This window comes from Antechinus flavipes, chromosome 5, assembly GCF_016432865.1.
Source record: "Antechinus flavipes isolate AdamAnt ecotype Samford, QLD, Australia chromosome 5, AdamAnt_v2, whole genome shotgun sequence".
NCBI lineage: Eukaryota > Metazoa > Chordata > Mammalia > Dasyuromorphia > Dasyuridae > Antechinus > Antechinus flavipes.
This window is the reverse complement of record NC_067402.1, coordinates 97,617,454-97,636,099: the sequence shown is the minus strand read 5'-3', so window position 1 is coordinate 97,636,099 and position 18,646 is coordinate 97,617,454. Positions and strand designations below refer to the sequence as shown.

The 18,646-nt window shown below is 32.6% G+C and overlaps 1 long non-coding RNA gene across 2 annotated transcripts in view; it reads right to left on the bottom strand.

Annotated features, from left to right (window-relative positions):
- The window catches only part of LOC127538154 (uncharacterized), a 136,510-nt gene extending 118,133 nt beyond the window's left edge, over positions 1-18,377 (bottom strand). For both annotated transcript variants that reach the window (XR_007947689.1, XR_007947688.1), the window contains exon 1: positions 18,231-18,377. This is a non-coding gene — a long non-coding RNA (uncharacterized LOC127538154). The remainder of the gene's footprint in view (positions 1-18,230) is intronic.
- Positions 18,378-18,646: the final 269 nt, after the last annotated feature.

Sequence of the window (18,646 nt, the reverse complement as noted above, 5' to 3'; positions counted from 1 at the left end):
AAGTTCATTCTACTTGTTGATAACTCAAATTGTTTGGCAATTGTCTCTAGATAAGAAACCTAAATCTCTTTGCAAGGAATATTCCCTTTTCCTTGTTTTGGATGACTTGGGACCAAATGCAACATAAAGTCCTTCAAACACTTGAAGATAACTTGTTATATCTCCCACTCTCTTTGTAACATTTTCTTTTTTTAGATTAAACATCTCTAGAAAATTACTCTCTCTGGATCTCTTTAATGAGAAATAGATGCAAAAAAACATTTGATATGTAACATCTAGAAACATCCCATAATAATAACCTGTGTTGGGCAAGAGAAAACATGAAGAGGAATTTCTGGCAACTGGTGGAGCTGAAACAATGGATCAGATCATCTCATAGTTAAACTAATTGATGTTTTTCGCATTAAAGGCAGGGGCAGGTTTGGACAGGCAGAAAGTAACACAGTTCCAGGAAGGATGGAGCAATTAGAGGAAAAAGCAAAGTAAAAAATTTGAAGTCAGCATACTCAAAGCAAGAAGAGGTAGTTTCAGGACTAAGGAGAGTTCCCCGCACACTTGTAACCTCAGCAGTTCATCTAGCTCAACTGAAATCTAGCCTGAGACATTGCATGAGCATATTAGCCTCAATTTTCTTCTTTGTAAAATGATCTGGAAAAGGAAATGAAAAATAATTCTAGTATGGAATCACAAAAAGTTAGACCCAACTGAAAAAACTAAAAAATAACAACAGGTACTTCTCTCTGCTTGATCCTCTGTCTGACTCATTCCCCTAAACCAGAACTCTGGGCTCAGCTTTTACTCGTTAGTTCAAATTTTTCAAAGCTTTTGTGCTACAGGTAATTGTGGATTTTATAAAGTGTGGCAAGGGTAGAGGATAAGGATATAGGATAGATGGGTGGGCTGAGAATGTCCCATGTCCCCAGAGTTCATCTGATTTAGATACCTAAAAGGGACTTGCTGGGATTGGTGGACATTCTGCACAATGTTAATGAGCACTGCCTTTCTCTCTACTAGAGTTTTTTATTTAGGGATATATCCTGATATAATGCATCCCCAATTTGAAGACTCCTTTCTGGGCCCTCCTACCCTGAAGAAGTTTAGGTCTATGTGGCCTAGAATGACTTAATGCTATTATCATAATCTGAATTGATCTGGAATCTTTGACCTGCAGATGCTTTGAATATTATGTCATTGTAGCTCTGGAGTATCTTAGTCTACTGGATATGAAAGAGACTTAACAGTACTGAAGAGTACTAATGGATTTAATCAATTTATTGAGTATTAATAACTGCACTTTATTTATAGACCATTGGGTAGAAACATCATATTTTTTATTAATTATTTTGCTCAATAATAGATGGATACACATATTTATCAATATAAATAATATGTATTTCTGAATATATTTGTTATTTTGTTTGTGTCTACCTTTTAGTTCCTGGGAACTTTAAAGAACATATTTGTAATCAAATCCATTCATATTTGTGTACAAAGATGAAAATAACCTGAAATAAGAAAAGGGGGGTGGAGGAGATCATTTCCAGGAGCTCCTGGGTAAAGCATATAGTTATGTGTAAATTTTCAATTCAATAAAGATTTTAAAATTCCTACTTATTTAATTTTAAAATATATTTAATAATATATTTTATTTAAAGATTCTGCATTTGCTATTACATTTCTTCTCTCAGCACTACCCCTCTATCTAGCAAAAATAATAAAGGAGAAAATAAAAACCTCTATACAACCAACCAAAATGTTTTTAAGAAGTCAAACATCATAATAGGTAATATTCCACATCTATGATTCTATACTTCTGCTAAAGGGATAGAGAAGTTATCTTGTCATATCACTTCTTTGGGGTCCAGTTTGGTCATAATGCCATAGTCCTTACTTTCCATTATTGTTATTTTTGCATTGCAAAAATCAACCACTATTTTCAAGATATTGGGCTAGATAGAGATATAAAGACAAAAATGGAACTTTCTTTACCCACAAAGTATTCATAGTCCACTGCAATTGCTTTTTTCTTGAGCATTTAAATTAGATGTCAGGCAGAAAGGTATTACTTCTTAGAAACAAAATCAGGGCTAGAATTATGCCTGAATGAATACTCCTTTCATCAAGGGACTTGGTCATGATTACATAGGGACAGATAGATGTTACAGTTGCACACATTGGCTACTTTATAGGGTTGTTGTGAGGAAAACATTTCATGCACCATAAACCATTATGTAAATGTGAGCTGTTAATTCCCTAGTATAATCTACTCCCTTCTATAGCTTCATTATGTAAAATTCAGGTTAAGTTCTTAGATTCATAGAATTTGATCCCTAGAAAGAATCTTGGAGAATCTCTAGTTCAGTTCTTTCACTTAACAGATAAAAAAAAAAAAGAAACCAAAAGAAGTTCATGGCTAACCCAACATCACATAACCTAGTTAGTAGCAAATCTTGGAATACAGCCCAGATATGTTAACTTTTAGAACATTGATCTTTTCTACTATGTCACAACTGCCCATTCTTCTAATTTTAAGCTAAGCTTATTGGATTTTTAAAAACTATATTTACTTCTCTTATCTTCAGAAAAATTCAGAAGCCAAATGATTCACCAAACTCTCTTATGCTTTTACATATATAGTAATTGGAAGTTGCTGCAGCTATTTTCTTTTTAGGAAGGATACTCATTTAAAATGTTAATTGTTTCATCTCGATGCATTGAAGTCCATGACACTATGAAATATCGAATGCAGTGGCAATCTCTTTTAAAAAGATAAAAAATCCTTGGGATTTTCTAAATCAATACTGTCTATTCATGGATAAACTAGCACTAGCCTATTCATGATATAAGATAGACACATTTAGAAAGGAATAGAATATATCTCTAGCAAAGTGGTGACACATTTTAATTTCATCTGGAAATGGATATAGGATCACTACATCTGAGTAGACCAAGGGATAAAGTTCAGTCTAGGAACTTTGAAGATTGAAAAATTCAGACTTTGAATAGCAATGTCCAAGTGTAAAAACAAGTTGCATCAAGAAATATACTAGAAATCTAGTTCTGATTCAATGAAAGCATTTTTACTTTTTTTAGGCTTTGAAAGTTAAGTGTATAATTTTGTAATATAAGGTAAACATTTTCAAATACTTAGTAGTAGGGATTTGACAGTTTGATTGCCAAAACAGACTTTTCATAACAATTCAAATGGCTCAGATCTATTAATGTCAGTAGATTGAACTTTTAGATCTCTAGTTTTCTACATAATAATAGTTTGCCTTTATGTAATGCTTAAAGTTTGCAAAGTGTTTTATACATATATTCCTATTTGAGCTTTGCAATGCCATATGTGGGAGGTATTCTAGATATTAGCATTTTTTTAATGTATTAAGAAACCGAGGCCCAGAGATGCTAACTGCCTTGCCTATGTTCACATAGTATGCAATAGAGACAGGAAGGTCTTACTGACTCATAATCAATTACTTTATCTACTAATGAATTCTGTCCTTCAGATAGTGTTTTACATTTTTGTAGTTTAAAAATGCTAGTACAAATCAATAATTAAAAGTGGCCAAAATAAGTTTTGATTCCATGTTCCATGTAATGTAATTTTCACTAAAATCTGATGTAGAGGTAAAATTGTCTTTCAATGGCTTTACCAGAAAAGCCTAAGTTATGATAAATTTGATCAAGTCCCAGATGTTTATTATCTGAGGACCAGGTCATCTTAGTTTGGAAAGACTCAGTTCTAGGGTTAGATACAAGGGAATGAATTTATTTTCCCACATAAACTTTGATAATGTTGCTACATTGTTGAGGGACTGTGATTAGGGTCAGTGGATGAAGTAATTTGATGGTTTTATTCCTTTAAATGATGATAAAGAATAGATTCTCATTAGGGATCTAATTGATACTTATGATGACATTATAGTTAATTCTGGATTCTTGAAGACAAAGCCAAGGAGCAAAAGCACTGGAAAGTTTACTGAACTGGAAAGGCTTCAATATGGGCCTTGAAATAGTCCAGAGACCTATTATTATCTAAAACTATTCTAATTAAATTCATAAAAGTTTGTCACCAGATTGGCTACAGGGTGACAAATGTTTTGCTCCCTTCCCTCTCCCCCTCAAACTATAAAAAAGATCTATCTAAAGGGGAACTTTAATTATTCCCATTGAAGGGATTATTTACACCAATAAAGATTATTGATATTTTGAAGCATTTTGATTTTTGAATGTAATCAGGAGGAAGAAAGGGAGCAAAGAAGGAAGAAAGGAAAGAAAGGAGGATGGAAAGCAATAAGCATTTATTAAGTGTTTACTATATGCCAGACAATGTGCTAGGTACTAGGAATATGTATTCAAGAAGAAGATGGTTCTTGACCTCAAAGAGTTTACATTCTAATGAGGGTAGAAACAAATAAAAGGGACTTGAAGTGTGGTTTAGTGGGAAAATGAAGATATCCACTATGGCAGTATGCTTTTGAAGTACAGAAGCCAGGAAGGCTTCTCAAAATGGAGTTCTTTGGAGGAATTTATCAATGGGAGAAGGAGACAAATCTTAGAAAGGAAGATTACAAGTTCAAAAGTCAGTAAAAACAATTGGATGTTCCAGGATGAGGGGAACCAAGGCTCTGGAGATTATTTTACGTGGAGATTAAATCTCCACTTATTTTTTTTTAAGTTGACCACTAAAGAAAAATAACAATTCTTTAAAGATTATAGGGAACCATTTCTCAAATTGTGTTCTCATTCTGAAACTGCTGTGAATCAGAGAATTATAAAATATCAGATTTGGCAGAGACTTCAGAAGCTGTCTAGTTTTGAAGAGAAATCTTTACTAAAATATTCCCAACAAATGGCTATAAAATTCTTAAATGAAGACTTACAGTGATGGGAGAACATATCATTTCTAGAGTAAGTCTATTCTATTTTTTAAAAAACAATTTTCATTATTCTAAAGCTTTATATTTAGCACAAATCTACTTTTTGTGACTGATGAACTGTTGGATCACATTGGCAGATGGAAGAGACTTTAGTTATCTTCTTTATTATCCTAAGCTTGTTCTTTTTTTTTTTTTTTCTGAGGCAATTGGTTTTAAGTGACTTGCCCAGGTCACACCGCTAGGAAGTGTTAAGTGTCTGAGAGCAGATTTCAATTCAGGTCCTCCTGACTTCAGAGCTGGTGCTCTATCCACTGCTCCATCTAGCTGCCCAACTTGTTCACTTTTATAATGTTTTCCTATGAGTCCCTCTTTAAAAATTTTTCTCCTTATCAGAAAAAAAGAATTTAAACAAGAAGTGAATGATTCTTCTCTCATTTATCTGTTATCTCACCTATACTTTACACTGCTCTATGACTTTTAAAAAAATCCTGTTATTTCCAAAATACCTATAAATTAATTTTTGCTATTCACACAAAAACTCTTTAAATTCACTTCACTCTGAATTTTCTGATTCCTCAATCACTCTTTTGTAAGTTATTTTTTGTCAGCTGCAGTTTATGTTCTTTTTATGCATACTTGAGTTTATTAATGAGTTATTAGTATAACTTCATCAGTCTCTTTAGACGGTGCTATCTTTTTCCCTTGTAATCTCTTGTCTGGCAGAACCTATTCTTAGAAAGCCAATACTGACTCCTGGTGATCACTGTTCCTCTTTCTAAATGTTGACATTGCAACCCTTTAACAAGCAAGAATTTGAAATGAAAACATAATTGCCTAGTTTTAACTCCAAATACAAATGAAATGTAAATATGACATGTATTGCCATTTTGGGGCTGTAGATGAATAGTAAATACTCATTGGTGAATGTATCACAGAGAGGCAAGTGCCCTGTGTGGACAGTTGCGGGAGAGTGAAGTCCCTACTTTTAGCAGAAGGGGTGAGCAGAAACTGGATGCTGTGGGAAGGACTACAGGGAGTAAAAGCATTTCCAGTGACAGCAATGCTGAAGCCCTGGTTGTGGTTTAGGGGCAGAGAGAAGTATCTTTTTTTGTTTGTTTACATGTATTTTTTTTTAAATTATAACTTGTTATTGACAGATCATATGCTTGGGTAATTTTTTTAGAACATTATCCCTTTCTCTCACTTCTGTTCTGAATTTTCCCTTCCCTCCTTTCACCCCTCCCCTAGATGGCAAGCAGTCTTATACATGTTAAATATGTTACAGTATATCCTAGATAGAATATATGTATGCAGAACTGAACAGTTCTCTTGTTGCACAGGGAGAATTGGATTCAGAAGGTAAAAATAACCTGGGAAGAAAAACAAAAATGCAAACAGTTTACATTCATTTCCCAGTGTTCCTTCTCTGGGTGTAGCTGCTTCTGTCCATCATTGATCAATTGGAATTGAATTAGATCTAGAGAAAAGTATCTTAGATCAGCTCTAGGACAAAGCTTTAGAAAACAACAGTATGAGATGTTATGCCCCACATCTTAAGACTGGAACTTAATTCTAACATATAGCTAACAGCCAAGATATCAACTGCAAAAAAATAAGTAAGCAAAATAGAAAGAACTTGACCATAGATAGCCACTATAATGATAGAGAAGATAAGAATTCAAACTCAGAAAATAGGGAGATCAAACCTATTATTTTTAATGCTTTAAATAAAAATATAAAATAGTCACAAGTCCCAAAAAAGTTTTTAGAAGAGCTTAAAAAGAACTTTAAAAATTAAATGAAAGAGATTGAGGAAAAATTAGGGAAAAATAAAATTAATGCAAGAAGAAAATTATGAAAAGAAAGTCAACCAATTGGAAAAGGTAATCCAAAAATTTATGGAAGAAAATATCTATTTTTTAAAATTTTTATTTAGTAATTACTTTATATTGACAGAATCCATGCCAGGGTAATTTTTTTTACAACATTATCCCTTGCACTCGTTTCTGTTCTGATTTTTTCCCCTCCCTCTCTCCACCCCCTCCCCTAGATGGCAAGCAGTCACTATATATGTTGGATATGTTGCAGTATATCCTAGATACAATATATGTTTGCAGAACCGAACAGTTCTCTTGTTGCACAGGGAGAATTGGATTCAGAAGGTATAAATAACCCGGGAAGAAAAACAAAAATGCAGATAGTTCACATTCGTTTCCCAGTGTTCTTTCTTTGGGTGTAGCTGCTTCTGTCTGTCATTTATCAATTGAAACTCAGTTAGGTCTCTTTGTCAAAGAAATCCACTTCCATCAAAATATGTCCTCATACAATATCGTTGTCGAAGTGTATAATGATTTCCTGGTTCTGCTCATTTCACTTAGCATCAGTTCATGTAAGTCTCTCCAGTCCTCTCTGTATTCATCCTGTTGGTCATTTCTTACAGAACAATAATACTCCATAACATTCATATACCACAATTTACCCAGCAATTCTCCAATTGATGGGCATCCATTCAGAAAATATCTATTTAATAACTAGGATTGGGCAAGAGGATGATTATGTTTTCATAAGACATGAAGAAATAATAAAACAAAATCAAAAGCATAAAAAACAGAAGAGAATATGCATATATCTCATTACAAAAACAACTGACCTACAAAACAGATTAAGGAGAAACAACATAAAATTGCCAAACTACCTAAAAGTTATGATTTTAAAAAGGAATCAATACATTATACATCAAGAAACTATTAAATAACATTGCCCTTAAGTGTTGGAATTAGAGGTAAAGTGGAAATTGAAAAAACCTAGTAATAGCCACCTGAAAGGGATTCCAAGATTCAAACTCAGGGGTATTAATTAGGTAAATTTAAAAACTTTCAAGTCAAGGACAAAATATTACAATCACCTAGAAAGAAACAATTTAAATATTGTGGAGTAATAATATAACACAAGATCTAGCATCTTCTATAACAGAAGGCTAAAGATCATGGAACATAATACTCTAAAAAGAAAAAAATAAAAGCTGGGTTTGCAACCAAGAATAATTTATTCAGAAAAGCTACGTATAATCCTAGGAGGAAAAATATAGATTTTAAATGAGTTAATGGATTTTCAAAATTCTTGAGGAAAAGGCCACAATTGAACAGAAAATCTGACCTACAAGAATCAGGAGAAACAGAAGAAGATAAACATGCAATACAAAATATAAAGGATTTTAAAAACTCAAACTGTTTACTTCTATGAGAAAACATAATCTGTAACTCTTAATAATGTTAACATTTCTAGGATATTTTGTAAGAGTATAAATAGATTGAAGATTTGGAGTTGAGTTGACTATGATGGGATGATGTTAAAAAATAAAATTAGATAGGAAAAGGTAAATTTGAGCTATTATCTTATTAAAAATGAGGTGTAGTTGAAAGAATTTCTACAGTGTAGGGCAATAGGTAGTAGAGGAATCAGATTGCTAGAAACTTATTCTCATTAGAACTGGGTTAAAGAGGGAATAACATATCTAGATGGGTATAGAGTCCTCAACTTACAGAGGAGTAAAAGAATGAAGGGAAAGGATTAGGGAAAGACTCTTATGATGTATAGATCAAGAAATAGGGGAATAAGGGGAGAGGATAAGAAAGGGACTCTTAAAATGATAGGCAATTTAAAGAATAGGAGGGTAATGGAAGAAGATCAGGGATTCTTAGAAGATACGTGGATTAGGAAGACAATGGTTAGAGGTAAGGTATGGTAGGTAAAATAGGATGGAGGAAAATACAAAGTAAGAAATTATAATTTTTGATGTGAATTATGAATTTACCTGTGGAACAGAAATGGATAGCAGAATGGATTAAAAACTAAAATCCAATAATATACTCTTTAAGAGAAATATGAGAAATATAGAAAAAGTAAGGCTGAAATAGAATTTATTATGCTTCAGTTGATAAAAAAGTAGAGCAAGCAATCAAAATCTCAAAGTTAAAGATAAAATAGATTTAATTAAAAGAAATAAACAGAAACTATATTATGATAAAAGAAATAAACAGAAACTATATTATGATAAAACTATATTAGATAATAAAAATAAATCAATACTAAACCTATATACACTAAATGCTGTAGCACTCAATTCTTAAAGAAAAAAATTAAATTAAATTACAGGTGGAAATACACAGCAAAACTTTAATAGTAGGGAACTTCAACAATTCTTAATCATATCTAGATAGATCTAACAAAAAATTAATAAAAAGAACTCAAGGAGATGAAAAGATTCTTAGATAACCTAGATATGATGGTTATTTGAAGAGAATTGAATGAGAACAGAAAGGAACATGCCTTTTTCACAGTGGTATATAGTACCTTTATGAAATTGACCATACATCAGGGCATAAGAATTTTATAGTTAGATGCAGAAAAGCAAAAATAGTAAATGCATTATTTTTTACATTATAATGCAATAAAATTAATTCAACAAGGGTCCACAGAAACAGATTAACAATTAAATGGAGACTAAATTACCCAATGTTAAAGACTGTCATAGAAACAATAAATAATTTTATTAAAGAGAAGAGTGAGGAAACAACATATCAGAACCTATGGGATTCAGCAAAAATAGTAATGAGAAGATTTATATATCTAAATGCTTAAATCAATAAAATAAAGAATAGATCAATGAATAGGGTATACAATTAAAAAAACTAGAAAAAGAACAAATTAAAAATCCCTGATTAAACACCAAATTAGAAATCCTAAAAATTAAAGATAAAATTGATAAAATTGAATGTAAGAAAGCTATTGAATTAATAAATAAAACTAGAACTTGATTTCATGAAAAAACAATAAGCCATATTAATATGATTAAAAAATAGAAAAAAAAGTTAAATCACTACTATCAAAAATGAAAAGGACCAATATGCCAATAGTGAAAAAGAAATTGAAACACTCTTTAGGAGTTATTTTGCCTAATTATATGCTAACAATTTTAACAATTTAATGAAATGAAATGAAAGAATACTTACAAAAATATAAATTGCCTAGATTAATAGAAGAGGAAACAATATCTAAACAAATCTATTTTAGAAAAGGAAACTGAATGGTCCACAAATCAGCTTCCTAAAAAAAAAAAAAAAAAAAAAAAAAAAAAAAAAGGATTGGAACCAGATGGATGTATGAGTGAATTCCAACAAACATTTAAAGATCAACCAATTCAAATATTAAAAAAAAATTATTTGGGAATTACTATCAAACTCCTTTATTGAGACAAATGTGGTATTGATACTTAAACCAGGAAGAGCAGAAAGAAAATTGTATATCAATTTCACTAATGACTATAGATGCAAAAATCCTAAATGTGAAATACTAGCTAGGAAACTACAACATTGTGACCAAGTGGAATTTATATCTGGAATGTAAGGATTTAACATAAGAAAAATTGATTATAAAAAAGAAATGATTATATCAATAACAAATAACAAAAATCATGTGACTCTATCAGTACATACAGAAAAGATTTTTTTGCCAAAACAAATACATTCATTCCTGTTAAAAATAGCATAGAAAAACATTGAATTCTTTTGTTTGGGATTTTCCTTATCTACCCTTTTAATCCAATTAAATATGCTAGAAGTTGGGATTACAGTTAGATGAAAAAAAATAATACACTTTCTGACCTCAAGAGGCTTAAAGAATATATACATGATAAATACTTAAGTATATCTTAGGAAGAGAGCATTGGAAGCAAAGATAGTTTGAAGAGAGAATTTCAGCCAAGTAAATCAAGGAATGCTTTATGAAAGAAGGTATAAGTATCTAAGCTAGACTTTGAAGGATAGTTAGACATGAGGTGTATTAGAGTGACAAGCATGGGACATGCCCTATATGAATTCAAAGAGGCAGGAGATGGCACGAGACCAGCAAACAACTACTAGTGATCCCACTATAGACTGAAGGAATAATGTGAAATGAAGTGTAGAAGTTAGGCTGAATCCAGACTGTGGAGAGAGTTTAGTGTCAGGCTAAGGAGTTTATATTTTATTCTAAAGGCAATAGGGAGCAATCAAAGGATTTGAAGCAGGAAGTAACATGATTAGACCAATGTCCTGGGAAGGTGATTGTGACAACTGTGTGAAGTATAGTTTGGAGAGAGGAGATTTTGGAAGCTAGGAGATTAAGAGGCTGTTATAAAATCCAACTGCTATTTGTTAAAAGGATTGTGATTTTCTTTTCTTTTTCAGAGAGGGAGACAAGGAGGAGGGGAAAAAAGCCCTTAAAAGCTTTATAATTGAAAAAATAAAATTCAATTAAAAACTTAAAATCAACTCATTGCACAGGTTTGAAAACAAATTGAACTGTAACCTATTCAACATGGAAATGACTGCTTGCCATCTGGGGAAGGGGGGGAGGGAGAGAGGGGAAAAATCGGAACAGAAGTGAATGCAAGGGATAATGCTGTAAAAAATTACCCTGGCATGGGTTCTATCAATAAAAAGTTATTTTAAAAAAAACAAATTGAAATAAAGTAGTGAAACAAGATGCCAAAATGAATCCACAGGATTTTTGGAGTATTGTCTAAAATTAGCAAAAACACCACCTTGGATTTTGTTATTGGTTTGCCCTACATTTTGGACCAAATGGTACTTACTCTCCCAAAGGAGTGGATTGTTTTTCAATGTTAGTAAGGCTTTTCACCCAGGTTTTATAAATTAAGACATCTTTAAGTTTAAAAAATAAATTCCTAAAAAGTCCAGAGTGATTATTTCATATGTACAATGAAAAACTTTCAGAATTCCACAGGGCAAATAAACTTTTTATTTCACAAATAAACTTTGGAGATGTTCAAAGGTAAGAGAAAAGCCTGAAGTCAATCTTGAAATAATGCTGAAGGACCAGTGCATTTAAAATTAGGCAAACTTTGGATAGCATCAGAATTTGAAAAGATTTACTAGTGAATGTTATAGATTACAGGAGGAAAGAAAACTGAATTTGGAACCAGAAGACCTGGCTTCAGTGTCTGTGTATGTGTGGGGAAGAGTAAATAGTTATGTATCCACCCAATTTAGTTGAGACTAAGATAGAAAATACAACTTTTGGGAAGTTTTTTTTTTTTTTTAAAGCTGACTCTGTTATTTCAGTGTCTTGTGTTTTAGCTAGGTTAACCTAAATGTGGCACCAAGTAACTCATAATAATCTTAGATTTTTACTTTTATTGGAAGGAAACCAGGCTCAATGACTTTAGGATGTATTTTAGAATTGATAAGTGCCACAAGATGCCACACTTCATGTAGGAGATGTAGGATGAGTCCTTTGTGGATGAGAGTTATGATGAATTTTCTCTCTCTGCCTGGGGGTATTCCCTTTGGGGATGAGTGTCAGAACTTTATTCACCACAGAATTTGGTTTACTTTAAGAGGCAATCTTTAGAAATACATATTGGGACAATCAGGGGAAAAGAAAGATTTTTAAAATCTATGTTCCAACCATTAAAGTAAAATGTGAGACCTAAATTAATTCATTAGAAATCTAAATAAACTCTTCAAGGGCATTTTTTTTGTAATTAAAATACTCTAGGTACTTAGGAAGAACTAGGAGAGGAGACAGATGTTCTGCCAATAATAGATATAGAATTTCTATCTAAAATGTTTTTGTAAAAGATTATTTTACAGTTATTCCCTTAAAACCATAGATATAGATATAGAAGAAATAAAAACAAACCTCTCATCAAAAGGATGTTCAGCTCCGTTTCTGCAATAGTGCACTTTAAAGAACACCTGGCAAATTCTCAAGAGGCACTCAGTGAGTACTCATTTAGGTGTGGTGAGTACTTTCTTTCTCAGCACTGTTTCCAGCAAAAAAGCAAGTCTTCTACCCCAAAAAAGGCAGCTGAGTTGCATAATATCTTTCACTCTCACAAAGTAGAAGCATAAGAAATATTGAAAAGGAATAAAATCTGTTCAAGAGGAGAGCAGTTGCATCTGGTTGTTACTGGGCTATGAGATATATTCCATTGGAAAATGTGAAGTCATCATATTATGTGGTTCTTGTTTATTTATTCTGTCTCTGTCTCTCTCTTTTTCTCTCTCATCTATCACTTTTTATATTGTGTCTCTATATCTTACCTAGGCTAGAATTGCAGGGGATATTCAAGGATTTGATTTTACTGCTGATTGACACAGGAGCTAATTTAACTTGTTTTGTTTCCACTTCAAGTAATTTGCCCTCTTTAGGAAACTTGGCATCCTCCTGGGTGCTCACCACATTGATGCTATACTTAGGATGGACACTTGGATATTACAGCTCAGCTAACTTCCAGCATCATCAGCATTTCCATCAACAGGGATTACAGATGTAAGTTACCATATCTGGTTGTGTGTATGTATTGTTTTTCAAACAATAATTTTTTATTTTGATAATTATTTGGTTAGAAACTTGGATCAACTTTCTAGTCTAGTTAGATGTAGAATAATAGCAAAAATTTCTGGATTGAGAATCAGAGGACCTGGGCTTGAATCCCATATTTATTACTCATGTAATACTAGGAAAAGTGAATGCACTATAAAATAAAATCAGTGAGTCAATAAGCATTTATTAAGCACTTCCTATATGCTAGAAACCATGATAAGCTCAGACTACATAAACAAAAATAGGGTCCCTGCTCTCAAAGAGTTCATATTCTAATGGGGGAGACAATATAACATAAAAAACACATGTGATATATTTAATGTAACTTGAAGGTCATTTCAGAGGAAAGGCCTGGAGAAGGAGATTCCAAAAATCTTTTATAGAAGGGGATGAAAGGTAAACTATGTCTTGAAGGTAAAGAGGCAATGAAGAGCAAAGGTCTAAACGTGCAGGGAATTCCTAACACAGAATTAGGAGATGAAATTTCATATAGGAGGAAGAGTAAATGGCCCATTAGAGACATTAAAGAATAAAGTGTACTAACTCCCAATTCTTCTGGACTTCTCTCCTTATCTCTGTTATTGTTTAGTCATTTCAATAATGTCTAACTCTTCTTTGAGGTTTTCTTGGCAAAGATACTGGAATGATTTGCCATTCTTGTTTTATTGTTGAGGAAAAGGAGGTGAAGTCACTTGCTTAGGCTAACATAATTATTGTCTTGTCCTTAAAATAATATAATTAGACTAGATGATCTCTCAAGGTTCCTTTCAGCTTTGAATTTATAATTTCTTGGATGACGCTTAATAAACTTTTACACATGGATATTATAAAAGTAAAGTTATATTAGATATCATTTAATAATCCTTTCTATTTTCATTTTTTTGATTCTATAAAATATATGTTAAGAAATCTCTTGTAGTTTGACTCATACAAAGAAAGATCATTTCTAAATCCTATGAATTTTGCCATGAACTAATGTGACTTTTAGTCAGGTCATGGATTCTTGAGTCTTCAAAAATAAAAAAAAAAATGAGAAACTCTCTCTTGGTCAAGGGAGAATGTCTGTCCAGAGAGAGAAAAGCTGAGATCACATATGGTTTCATATTTTGTTTAATAGTCAAACTTAAAGACACTTAGGAAAAAGAGGGAACCCATTGTGTTTGGCACTTAAGGGAGTGGGATAGGATCATCTACAAACTCAGAGTCACAGTTATAGTTGATTAATAGAACTCTGACAATTCGTTTGGAACAGTCAGCTTTTTTTTTGCCTAATACTACTCTAGTAAAGATAATGTGACAATAAAGTGACAAAAAGACCATGATGACATTTGGCCATCCACAAGCTTAGGAGATCACAACAGAAGTGACAGAACTGTCAGTGCAGAGACCAAACTAAGATATGATGCTTTAGAAGAAGCAGGAAGAAGTCATTACTAATGTAGTCAAACAACATCCATTGTCATGTGTTTTGCTTATAATCATTTCATAAACTTTTTTTTAAGGGATGGAACTTCTCAGATCCATTCAAATTCTAGGATTTTGTATCCCCAATGCTTAGCACAGGGTCTGGCGCATAGTAGATACGTAAATGCTTATTTATTAAGATCCCATGACTTTATTGCTCTAAGACAGAGACGAAACAGCAGCAGCAGCAAACTGAGAGACACAGCACATATAACTTTAAAATAAGGAACTATTTTAAATACTTGTGCAGTCTTCAACTACACAAAGAACTCATTTGATTCATTTCCTTGGATTTTTTTCAGTGAACTTTGTATAATTCCTGGCATTATAAGGTTTTCATTTATCTAAATGAAAAAAAGAAAGTAAGAAAACATAATAAAATGGAACAGGGACTATTGCTTTCTGTCCTGTAACTTTCATTTTATTTAAATTAGTATTGCTACAATTCAGAAGAAATAAGGCAAGCTTTTTCTCTTCAGAGGTTATAACCTGAATCTCAGTTCCTTTCATTTTTTATGAGTTCTGGTCATGCTTCTGTCTCACTATTCCCCTTCACTGATGTATAGTATAGCACGCAGAGATGGTTTCAGGGCACACTAATTTTTACTAGCAAGGTATATGTGTGTATTTCAGGATAGGAAGTATTTATAGTCAACAGTAACCTTAACTACTTGAGTTAATGTTGTTTGTCCAAGTTCAAACTGCATTCCATCACCAAAATGGGTCCCCTGGAAAAAGCCACCAGGGCACCTCTAGGGCACCACCTGCCCAACCTATTGATTGTTAGATTTGTTGTCCTCCTGGGTCAAAGGCCAGCTTTGTAGTAGTCTTCTAGCAATGCTGCATTGATTTTCCTTACCAACTTTCTTTTTCTGAGTTCAGTTTGAATCCTTTTTATTATTTCTCTATCAGTTCTTAAGTTTTTCTTACTATCTAGCATTATATTTCTTTCACTTCTTCTGAAGGTCTCCTCTCTATTATTTTGAGATCTGATCCTAAAGGATAAAAATGCAAATATTTATTCCTTTCTTTTCCTTTTTCTTCCCGAATTTTCCCTGATAGTTCTTAAAGAGAATATTCAATCATCTGTACCTGCTCCAGGCTGGGGGCACTTGCCATCACTAGCCATTCCTATTTTCCTTAAGGTAACAACCACCTAATTGGTAATTAAGATAACCACATTTTAAAATAGTTTGTGTTCATTTCTATTATATATTTGAGAATTCCTAAGACTGTCATTTACATAGAATCACAGACATCTCCAGTTCTGTCTTTCAGTGGGTGGGAGGGAGGCAATTTCTACTGTTTAATATGATGAATCCTACAATTCATTGAAGTGATTAAGTGACTACTATGTATAAGTTACTATATTAGACTCAGGAGATACAAAAATGAAAAAGACAATGTCTTTTTCAAAGTGATTTAATCCAGTATGACAAAGAGAAATGCATATAAATAACTGTAATATAAAGCTTGTTATCCCATCCACAAATTAGAAACCTTGGTCTTGAAGTGAGCAATTAAAAATGCTCTAAGTTCCAAGAGTGTGTGCATATAGAGCCTAATTTCAACTTTGGATGTAATACAATCCACCAGCATATTTTAATAGCACTAAATTATATGCTGCCAGTCATATTCATAGTGGTACCTGCCAAATGTGAGTCCATGGTGTATTAACAGCAAGGGAAAGCCAGTGGATGCAGATGTAGATCCCAAGATATCAGAAATCTTGGTGGTGGTCACCATAAATAGTATTAATTGAGTATATGAACCGCAGGCAACTCAAGAAAGTGCCTCTGAGAACTTTGAACTTCCCTCAGGAAGGTTCCATTAGTGAACAAAAATACTGCCATGTTGGGCCAATTCTTTCTCTACCACTTTTCTTTGTATGGATGATGGTGAAAAAAGCTGTAGAATAAAGGGTTATGGATTTTCAAAAGATGATACAGATCAAGAAAACAGAGCATTGCTTTTGGCAACTCCAGCTTAGTTTTGTAGAAGACAGATTACTTCATTTGATACGTATAGATTTACCCAATATGAAACAACAGGACTTCCACAGTAGACAAAACATTGTGGGAGATATATTTCTTGATACTTGTCTTTGATGGTTTTGATAAGAATCAAAACAAAGAGAAAAAAAAAATTCAAGGAAGAAATAGCCTTGGAAGGAACAGAGAATTCCATAGTCCAACATTACCAGATTCAACATTGTTCCCAATTTTATCGGCATAATAAGATTTCAGTAGTTAAAGAAGGCTTGAAGAAGTATTATTTCTACATATTAATATTAAATAACATATGATAGAATGCAATTAAAAATGATAAGAATGAAAGAAAACTTCAGGAATTCAATTTATCCAGAACCTACTGGGTAAAAGGTGCTGTGCCAGATACTAGGGATAAAAAGACATATTAATACAGACAGAAATCTACAATATAATGGTTCAGAGACATCATTTTTCATCTTATAACTATATGATTTGTGTTGAGATGCAAATTCCAGCAGTAAGCTATTTTTTCCTCACTTTTCTTCAAGAATAATGAAATTAAATGATCTTTATTGAATACATTTCAGCCAAATAAGAAAGCCTTAGGTGAAAACTCCTGAAAATTTGTTCTGTAGTGATCTCTTCTTTTGACTTCCTAGACTGTTGCCTTCTCATCAAAATAAGTTCTTGCCTTTATTATTATTATTATTATTAATTCTCCTGTTTGAAATGAATTTTGTAACATTTATTTGAGTCTAGGTAGGAAATATTTTTGACAATCAAGGAGTCTGAATGAAATGTATGTATATTTGCCCCCTATCCAATCATGTATCTAGTTTTATTGCTTTTTGCTTATTTTATACAGAAGATGACGGTAATATCCTAGGCTTACTGTTGCCTAGAATAATTTGGATGTTCAGGCAAAGCAGATATAATGAGAAAAGATACAACGGAGGATGGTCAAAATAATCCTCCAAAATGAAACTACAGCTCCATTTAATTTTTGAATGGGTAAGATTATATCACTAGATGATATTTAAGCAGTTTCTTGATATTCATAATTAAAGATTCTACATAAACATAAAAGATACTTATTGGAATTCTAGTCTAGGCCAAGGGAGACAGATTTCCTGATCATGGTGAAAGTCAAGGGACAGAAAGCAATTTGAACTTGAGCATGATACACTGTTAAAATGTGTATTCTTAAAAGGAATGTAATTTCAGAGTACTCTGAAATATATTTAAATATCTTAAGGCATTAATGAAAGAGAGGCGCTTCATATGACACATCTAACTTTCTCCCTATTAACTCAGCTATTTTCCCTCTTAAATATTATGCAAATCTTATTAGATTTAGTGAAGCCTCCATAAGCTATCAATGTAAAATCAATCTACAAAAAATATTTGAATAGTGTTTCTTCTAAGTTATTAACCTTTTTAAAAATGTCCAATGAATGAGTAAAACAGAAACAAGAACATGAAAGTCCTTATTACTACTTACCTAGACTTATTGCCATAGCTCCTAAGTGACATTCTTCCCTTGTCTTTTCACTCTCTAAATCATCCTCCACACAGTTGATAAAATGAAATTCCTTAAAATCAGATCTAATCTCCTATAAACTTCAGTGGCTCTGTACTACCTCTCGGACTCAACTACAAAGTCATCTGTTTGGTGTTTTTAAAATCTTTGAAAATCTGGCTCAAACTTCCTTTGCAGCTTTATCAGCCTTATCAGTGCTCCCCTTCATAAACTCCTGAATCTAGTTCAAGTGATCTTCTTGTTCTTTTTATTCATGATACTTTATCCCCCATCTCTGTGCTTTTTAACACTGGTTGCTCCTCATGGATGGTATATGTTCTTTTCTTAGATAGGGCTCTTAGAATGTCCAGTGACTTTAAAAACTCAACTCAAGCAAC